Consider the following 9,805-nt stretch of genomic DNA (forward strand, 5'->3'; position numbering starts at 1 on the left):
CCCACCGTAGGTAATCTAGGCGCCGCTATCAATGCTCCGAATGTCGAAGCCAATAACTTCGAACTTCGACCGCATTTGATACAAATGCTCCAAAACTCCGCAACCTTCCACGGGCTTGCGGACGAGGATCCTCATCTACATATAACTAATTTCTTAGAAATATGTGATACCTTTCGGATCAATGGAGCATCAAACGACGCCATCCGCCTCCGTATGTTTCCATTCTCACTAAAAGACCGAGCGAAAGCTTGGCTCAACACCCTCCCAGCTGGATCGGTAAACACCTGGGATGAACTAGCCCAAAAGTTTCTATATAAGTATTTCCCTCCTTCTAAAACTGCTAAATTAATGGCTGAAATTAATACATACTCACAAGAGGACGGGGAATCCTTATATGAAACATGGGAAAGGTTCAAGGAGCTATTACGCAAGTGTCCCCATCACGGCCTCGCAATATGGCAACAAGTATCCACTTTCTACAATGGATTGTTGCCACACACTAGGCAGACACTTGATTCTAGCTCCGGGGGACTTTTAGGTAATCGACGCCCACACGAAATATATAATCAGATTGAGGAAATTGCTCAAACCAATTTTCAATGGCACACTCCCCGGGGAAATAAGTCTATCGCCCCGGGCGCCCATAAGGTCGACGAAAGCACCTCTTTACAAGCCCAAATCGAGGCCCTTTCTTCAAAAATAAAAAAATTAGAAATGACAAAAACAGTCTCGGTTATGGCTTGTGAAGGGTGTGGTGGGTCACATGAAAATTGGAGTTGCATGAAAGAAACGGACGATCAACAAGAAATGGTAAACTACATTGATAATAGACCTAGGCCGTCGGGTCCTCCAACGGGAACTTACAACCAAGGATGGCGAAATCACCCAAACCTTGGTTGGAGGGAAACCTGCAATAGTAGTAACCAACAAACCCAACGAACAAACTTTCAGCAATCAAGAAATGAGTCACAAAATTTCACTCAACAACAAGGTGGACGAGAAAGGCTCGAAGATACTCTATCTCGCCTCGTCTCTGACACTGATAAGAAAAACTCGGAAAGATTTCTACAATTAGAATCTAATTTTAGGAATCAACAAGCTAGCATTCAAAACATAGAAAAACAAATAAATCAACTAGCACAAAATTTTTCCGAGAGACCGCAAGGCGCATTACCTAGCAATACCGAAACAAACCCAAAGGCGCAAGTTCACCTCATCACACTACGAAACCGCACCGTAGGGCCTGCAGAAGTACCTCCACCAACGGAAGAAACAACGCCAACACATCTGCAGGAAAAGAACTCTCCCCCATCACCAGAGCCTACCAAGGCTCCTCGAGTTCCGTACCCCGGTAGGTTAATTCGTCAAAAGACCAATGAGCAGTTCGCAAAATTCGAAAGTCTGTTAAAACAATTGCATGTCAATATTCCTTTTATCGAAGTCCTAACCCAAATGCCCAAATACTCTAAATTTATGAGGGACTTCCTTACACATAAAAAGAAAATTGAAAATTTGCAATTAGTTAATTTAGGCGAAGAATGCTCTGCCCTCGTACTCAATAAACTACCCCAAAAGAAAATCGATCCCGGAAGTTTCACGATAACATGCTCAATAGGGGAATCACCAGTTCGCAATGCCTTGGCCGACTTAGGGGCTAGCATTAACCTCATGCCCTCATCGATGTTCAAAAGGCTTGGCTTGGGAACCACGAGCCCTACAAAAATAAGCATACAACTCGCTGATCGATCAGTCAAGTTCCCACAAGGTGTCATCGAGAATGTCTTGGTAAGGGTAAGCAGATTTGTTTATCCAGTTGACTTTGTCATACTCGACATGGAGGAAGACACCGAGGTCCCCCTTATCCTAGGAAGACCCTTCCTTGCCACAGCACAAGCAGTGGTAGACATGAATGACGGGACACTGACTTTGAGATATGGGGACGACGAGGTGAAGTTCGGAGTTGGGAAGAAAATAGAGGACGACGACCCGGTCAATTACATGAAGGTTATTGATTCAAGCTTGGATGCCGCTCTCCGACGGTGTAACTTGGGAAGCAAGGCACTCCACTCAGAAGATATATAACCAGGAATCGGGTCTAGCCAAGGACCCTTATAAACGTGGCGCACCACGGAGGCATTCCGCGGATCTATCCTTAGTTTAGTTTAGTTTAATCTTTTAGTTTTTGCAGAATAAAACACACTCATGGTGGTAATGGATGAAAAAGGGAACGAGGAAAATGGAACCATGCACGAAGAACAGAGCAACCCGACAAAAATCTCCATCACAGAAGGCTCAACACGGGCCGTGCCCAACCAACACGGCCCCGTGCTGAGCCCCTGCAGAAAATCACCCAGTTCAGGTAACTGGACACGGGCCGTGTTCAGCGGACACGCCCCCGTGTCCAGGCTTCTGTTTCAATTCTGAAATTTTTGTTACTGGCACTTGACCACGGGGCCGTGCCCGGTGAACACGGGGCCGTGTCCAGGATGCCAGTAACATAAATCTTTGCTTTTTAACCCACTTTTATACATTCTAATCAACCAAAAACATTATTTTTGGACACATTGAGGACAATGTGTAATTTAAGTGTGGGGGGGGGATGCTAAAACCTTGAAATTTTGCAAAATCCTAAACACAAGCCTTACACAAAACTCTATTGGAACCGCTAAACACCCCAAATTTTTTCAAAAACTTTTTCATTTTTTTTACTTGTCTTAATTTAAGTTGGGAATAACAAGTTCTAAAAAGGTTATATTTTTACAAGTTTACAACCGATAGCGTCGTGATAAAAAAGGAACCAACATAAGAAAATTATGAAACGGTATAACAAATCTAGTTAAAAATTCGATTATATATGCTTGGTCACATTAAAAACCCATTCCCACAAAAGTGAGTTTTGAGCCTTTATTGAGCATAAAAATACACATATTTAGATTAAATGCTCATTTTTCGTTTCTTGTGTGAATAGCCGCTCGGTCCTTACAAAACTAGAACTTGCCACGACGATACATTCCCGGTCCTTACCAACTTAAACCCACGTAAGTAAATGATGGAGGCATTAGGACTAACCATTTTTTCTTTCAAAACCATTATTTTTCATTTTTTTTTACTACCCAAAATCCCCCTAGATAGCCCCTTTGAGCCTAAACCTTTCATTTCATTACCCCAAAACCCTTTTTACCCACCAAAAAAACCTTTTTATTTATTTTTATTTTAGTAACAAGTTCGCTTTTTCGTAAACTCACCTTTTTATGTGACGACTAAAAAAAATAAAAAATAAAAAAAAAATAAAAAAATAAAAAATAAATAAAAAAAAATAAAAAAATATTGATGAAGTCAAAAACAAACAAAAGCTATAAAAGCTTGTTTGGAGATATACTTCAAAATAAAAAGTCACTAAAAACAAGGTACTTCACGAAAACCGACGCTTGTTACGATTTTCGCCCTTTTTTACTAACCACTAACCAACCACCCACCTTTAAACCCAAGCCTTCACCCAAAAAGTCCTCTTGATATTTACAAAGGTAAAAAGTTAAAAAGGAGGAGGATTGATTTCTTGGCAAGCCTATGGAAGACGTGAGTTCCGTGCCGCTCTCGAGTGATTCACTAAAATATACACCTTCGGCCGAGTGTTGAGTGATCTCCCGTGAGGTATGTGAACTTGTATATAAATGGAATTTTAATAAGGCATGCTATGCCCAAATAAGTAATTCATCTTATGAAAAGTTCAAAATAAATCATAACGAATAAGGATTGTAAATAAATAAAAATAAAACCTATAAAAACCTTGGATTCCCGACACTCTAGGACAAGCTAAAAAACTTCTCTTCTACCCATTCCATTTGGGAGTGTAAGCCACATTTAAAGAGTTTTGCTTGAGGACAAGCAAAAGTTCAAGTGTGGGGGTATTTGATGTGTGTAAAATGCAACATATAAATCACATCAATTAAGGCATAAAACTAACCCTTTTTAAGTACTAATGTTGGAAAAAGAGTGTTTTTGTCTTCCTTTTGTATTTTCAGGATGAAATGAGCTCAAAATCACAAAAGAAGCAAAAAGACAGCTAATTCTACCATAAATACAAGAAAAGGAACAAAAGTGGACTGCCCGGACCCTCAACAGCACCTCCCAAGGCAAAGGAGAAGAAACAGAGTCTGAACACGCCCCGTGTCCAGCGAACACGGGGGCGTGCCCAGGAAACAGCAGAAAAGACAAACCAGTAGAAGCTTCCATTGCCCACCACGGGGCCGTGTCCAGCGAGCACGGGGGCGTGGTGAAAGTACAGCAGGCGCATTAATTGTAATTCGCAATTACAATTAATGAGGAGAGAGAGTGTCAGGCGGGCACGGGGCCGTGTCCAGCGGACACGGGGCCGTGTCCAACCTTCTGTTCAGCCTATAAATAGAGGAGCTTGGCTTCATTCTCTCTCATCCCTTGGCACACCACCTCTCTCACACCTCATCCACCACCCACCACCACCATAACACCATCATCCACCACCATCATCCATTGTCCATCGTAGAGTGTGTGAGTCGTCTCGGGATCCAAGATTGATCGTAAGAGTTCTTGACAATCAAGGCCATGTTTGCCTAAGTCTCTTACATCACTTGGTGAAGACAAGTGTTTAGTATAATACTTTTTATTTTTAATCTTTTGCACTTTTTATTTGGTTTTGTATTAATGACTATAATAACTAGTTACTTATGTTGAAGGTGATCTTTCCTTATCGTTTGTCCGTGGTGTCTTGGCATTATTTTACTGTCTATATAAAATAAAAGATTTTCACCATTCATATCTCCACGGTCTATATGGAGATATGTTGGCTACCTGGTCGGGGGTTAAGGGAACGGTTTGGTAAGGGTCTTGCCCTTGTTCAGCGTTTAGAGGTCCTGCTTGGGACCTGGGTCAAATTTAGTAGGATCTCCTTCAATGCCCATAGGTATTGGATGGCGGGGATCCAAACTCTTTGACCCCCTCATAAGTTAACTACTATTAATACTATAACCCGGCTATTTAGGACTGTATCCCTGCTGACTCAGACTACTTAGCCGAGGGTAACGTCACCGCCAAAAGCGGGGCCTACCATAATTTGCATTAATAACTTAATTCATTATCTTTCAATAATCCGACCCTTTAGGATTGTATCCTTGCTGACTCAAACTACTGGGTTGAGGGTAACGTCGCCTTCAAAAGAGGGGCTTACTACAATAACTAAGATAATCTCTTAAACAAGTGCAAAAGTGCGAAAATAATCAAAGGTTATACTAATACACGTGTCGGATCCAAGTGATTCATCTTGTCTATCTGTTTTTATTTTATTTTTATTTTCAGCATTTAGTTAGTTTTTATTTTCTTAGTTTAAAACATTTTTCTAACCTTTTTGATTTGATTAGACGTTGAGGATAAACCGGTATTAAAAGCTCTTGTGTCCTTGGACGACCTCGGTATCTTACCAACACTATACTACGTCCACGATGGGTGCACTTGCCCATATGTGTGTTTAGTGTTAGTGAATATCGTGTTTTATAAATTTAAAACTTGGTTAAAAGTGTAAAAAGGGCTTAAATATATATATAAAATATATACACACTGACACGCATCAAACAATGTATGACATTTGAGCCATTTATGAAATTTGACTTAATCAATATTGTCACAAATAGTGTTATGTTGTTTTGATAGACTGTAACATCCGTTAAAATGGATTTCTAAAATCCGACCCGTTTTGATATTCGGATCCTAATACTAACCCTTGAAACACGAAATTTCTCTTTTTCGCGAATTAAATGAACGTCGAAAGGTTTTTCTTCTAATTTCTAATCTAATTATCAATATGGTTATTTATTTATTAGTTTAATAAATTAAATTAATTAAATTTCCAAATAATTATGAGATTTAGTAAATAAACAAGTTAACAATAAACTATTTTTTTTTTTTTTGAAGTTAACCTAGTTAGTGGAAAAGTTAATAATCATATATATTGGTTGAAGTTAAAGCTAACCAAGTTAATTAATGCTGTTGGTCATTTAAGAAACCCCAGGGACCAAACTGAAACATTTAAACAAAATTCAGCCAAAAAGAGGGTTCCTCTTTTAGGAACCGGCCCCTAACCGGATCGAACTCGCGCCCTACCAGTTAATAAACGAACACACAACCATCCGGCCGGGCATGCCACATCCAACCATATAAGGAAACCAGTAACTCTTATGCGGTTTTTCAGTGTTCGAAATTCTTCTTTTAACCGCCAAACGTAACAAACAGTTGTTAACCTTCCTTTTATCAAACGATTCTGGAAATCTTTCCAATACTTTCATCATTTCCCTTTCCTATTATCCTTGATTGACAATCACAAGATCAATCATGATCCCGTTTCCGAATTTACGAGATCGTTTCCACCCTATATAAACCGGAACACCACGCACACCTCACACATCCACCTTCGTCTTCGCCTGAACCACTGCTGCCTTTGCCGGAGTAACGCCGGAGCCTTGCAACATCACCGGACTTCGCCAATATTCTCTTTTCGAAGACGATTCGTTGGAGTACCGAACTCGCCGGAGAAGAACACGCCAATCGCCGGTATCAAACCAGTCCGGTATCGACTCGTTTCCGATTCTGCTCCCTTAGTTTATAAAATTTCATATTTTTTGTATTCTGTTATCATTAATCAGAATTAATTATTATTAATAAATTAATCAGATTTTTAGGTATTATCAATTTAATATTATTGTATTATTAATAAAGGAAATTCAGTATTATTATTGTTTTAATATTATATGTTAAAAATCAGATTATTAGGTAAATTCAATATTTTCAATAATATTATTAATATCGGATCAAAAATAATTCTTAACATTCTAAATTATTTTTATAAATATCCTGAACTAACATTATTATTCTTATAATCGGTTTTATAATTATTATTACTAGTAATAATCAGAATTATTGCTCTTATTATTTTTCAGAATCATCATTATTTTATCTAAATTAATATTATTATTATTATTATTATTTTTATTTTCAGAATTATTATTTCAATTATTAATCAAAATTATTATTATTATTATTATTATTATTATTATTATTATTATTATCATTATGATTATTGTTATTAGTAATATTAACATATATTACATACATTAATATTAAAGTTATTATCACTATTACTATAAATGTTAATATTATTTGAATTATAAAAATGAGGATAATATCATTATTATCATATATGATTCTCATTATTATTATCATTTTAGAAATATTATTATTATTATTAATTCCCACTAATTTTACCATTATCACATTATTTATTTCACCAACATTAATTAACGAATTCCCAAACACAATAGGGTAAATCTCTTGACTTCTTGCAACAATTGGATCCAATCCACTCTCGTATTCTTTACCAAGAAATATGCAACGCAATCTAAGGTGAGTATACTCGATCCCATTTTTATTTTTAAACACTTTTGGGTGCAACATGTGTTCTATACAAAAACACGCAACGCTTGAAACTTGTTATATGCACACTCTATCCATTTTAAACATGACACAATTTGATGCTTGTTAATCTCGTATGCTAGGTAAACTTTTCGTGTCTATATGCTCATTAACCTTGTTAAACTTATTAAACTTGTTAGACTTGTTAAACTTGTTAAACTTGTTAAACTTGTGAGACTTGTTAGACTTCTTATACTTATTAAACTCCTATGCTATAGGAGTATGCACCGCCCTTGAGTGAGTCTTGGGGTGTTTGCGTTGGAAACTTGGGTTTGACATATAGTGACACTGTTTCAGCATATTAGTAACTTGTATTATGTTGTTCATGTTGGATATGAGTACTTAAACTATTTTATTCTACTATGCTACGTATCAAACTTGTATACTCGCCAACATTTTTTTGTTGATGTTATTTTAATACATGTTGCAGGTTGATAGACGAAGTGATGAAGAAATCAAGTTAGGTGGACTAGAAACTCACCTAGAAAATAAACTATGTTTGAAATTTGATTTATTTTTTGATCATGTTGAACAATGTATGACATTTGAGCCATTTATGAAATTTGACCTAATCAATATTGTCACAAATAGTGTTTTGTTGTTTTGATAGACTGTAACATCCGTTAAAATGGATTTCTAAAATCCGACCCGTTTTGATATTCGGATCCTAATACTAACCCTTGAAACACGAAATTTCTCTTTTTCGCGAATTAAATGAACGTCGAAAGGTTTTTCTTCTAATTTTTAATCTAATTATCAATATGGTTATTTATTTATTAGTTTAATAAATTAAATTAATTAAATTTCCAAATAATTATGAGATTTAGTAAATAAACATGTTAACAATGTTAAGTTAACAAACTATTTTTTTTTAAGTTAACCTAGTTAGTGGAAAAGTTAATAATCATATATATTGGTTGAAGTTAAAGCTAACCAAGTTAATTAATGCTGTTGGTCATTTAAGAAACCCCAGGGACCAAACTGAAACATTTAAACAAAATTCAGCCAAAAAGAGGGTTCCTCTTTTAGGAACCGGCCCCTCACCGGATCGAACTCGCGACCTACCAGTTAACAAACGAACACACAACCATCCGGCCGGGCATGCCACATCCAACCATATAAGGAAACCAGTAACTCTTATGCGGTTTTTCAGTGTTCGAAATTCTTCTTTTAACCGCCAAACGTAACAAACAGCTGTTAACCTTCCTTTTATCAAACGATTCCGGAAATCTTTCCAATTCTTTCATCATTTCCCTTTCCTATTATCCTTGATTGACAATCACAAGATCAATCATGATCCCGTTTCCGAATTTACTAGATCGTTTCCACCCTATATAAACCGGAACACCACGCACACCTCACACATCCACCTTCGTCTTCGCCTGAACCACTGCTGCCTTTGCCGGAATAACGCCGGAGCCTTGCAACATCACCGGACTTCGCCAATATTCTCTTTTCGAAGACGATTCGTTGGAGTACCGAACTCGCCGGAGAAGAACACGCCAGTCGCCGGTATCAAACCAGTCCGGTATCGACTCGTTTCCGATTCTGCTCCCTTAGTTTATAAAATTTCATATTTTTTGTATTCCGTTATCATTAATCAGAATTAATTATTATTAATAAATTAATCAGATTTTTAGGTATTATCAATTTAATATTATTGTATTATTAATAAAGGAAATTCAGTATTATTATTGTTTTAATATTATATGTTAAAAATCAGATTATTAGGTAAATTCAATATTTTCAATAATATTATTAATATCGGATCAAAAATAATTCTTAACATTCTAAATTATTTTTATAAATATTCTGAACTAACATTATTATTCTTATAATCGGTTTTATAATTATTATTACTAGTAATAATCAGAATTATTGCTCTTATTATTTTTCAGAATCATCATTATTTTATCTAAATTAATATTATTATTATTATTTTTATTTTCAGAATTATTATTTCAATTATTAATCAAAATTATTATTATTATTATTATTATTATTATTATTATTATTATTATCATTATGATTATTGTTATTAGTAATATTAACATATATTACATACATTAATATTAAAGTTATTATCACTATTACTATAAATGTTAATATTATTTGAATTATAAAAATGAGGATAATATCATTATTATCATATATGATTCTCATTATTATTATTATTTTAGAAATATTATTATTATTATTATTAATTCCCACTAATTTTACCATTATCACATTATTTATTTCACCAACATTAATTAACGAATTCCCAAACCTAATAGGGTAAATCTCTTGACTTCTTGCAACAATTGGA

At 35.7% G+C, this 9,805-nt stretch overlaps 1 non-coding gene across 1 annotated transcript; it reads right to left on the minus strand.

Moving 5' to 3' along the window:
* Positions 1-342: 342 nt before the first annotated feature.
* On the minus strand, positions 343-449 carry LOC118484479. The gene has a single exon (XR_004873590.1). It is a non-coding gene; the product is annotated as a small nucleolar RNA R71 (small nucleolar RNA).
* Positions 450-9,805: the final 9,356 nt, after the last annotated feature.

The sequence above is a fragment of the Helianthus annuus genome, chromosome 11, assembly GCF_002127325.2.
Source record: "Helianthus annuus cultivar XRQ/B chromosome 11, HanXRQr2.0-SUNRISE, whole genome shotgun sequence".
Lineage (NCBI taxonomy): Eukaryota > Viridiplantae > Streptophyta > Magnoliopsida > Asterales > Asteraceae > Helianthus > Helianthus annuus.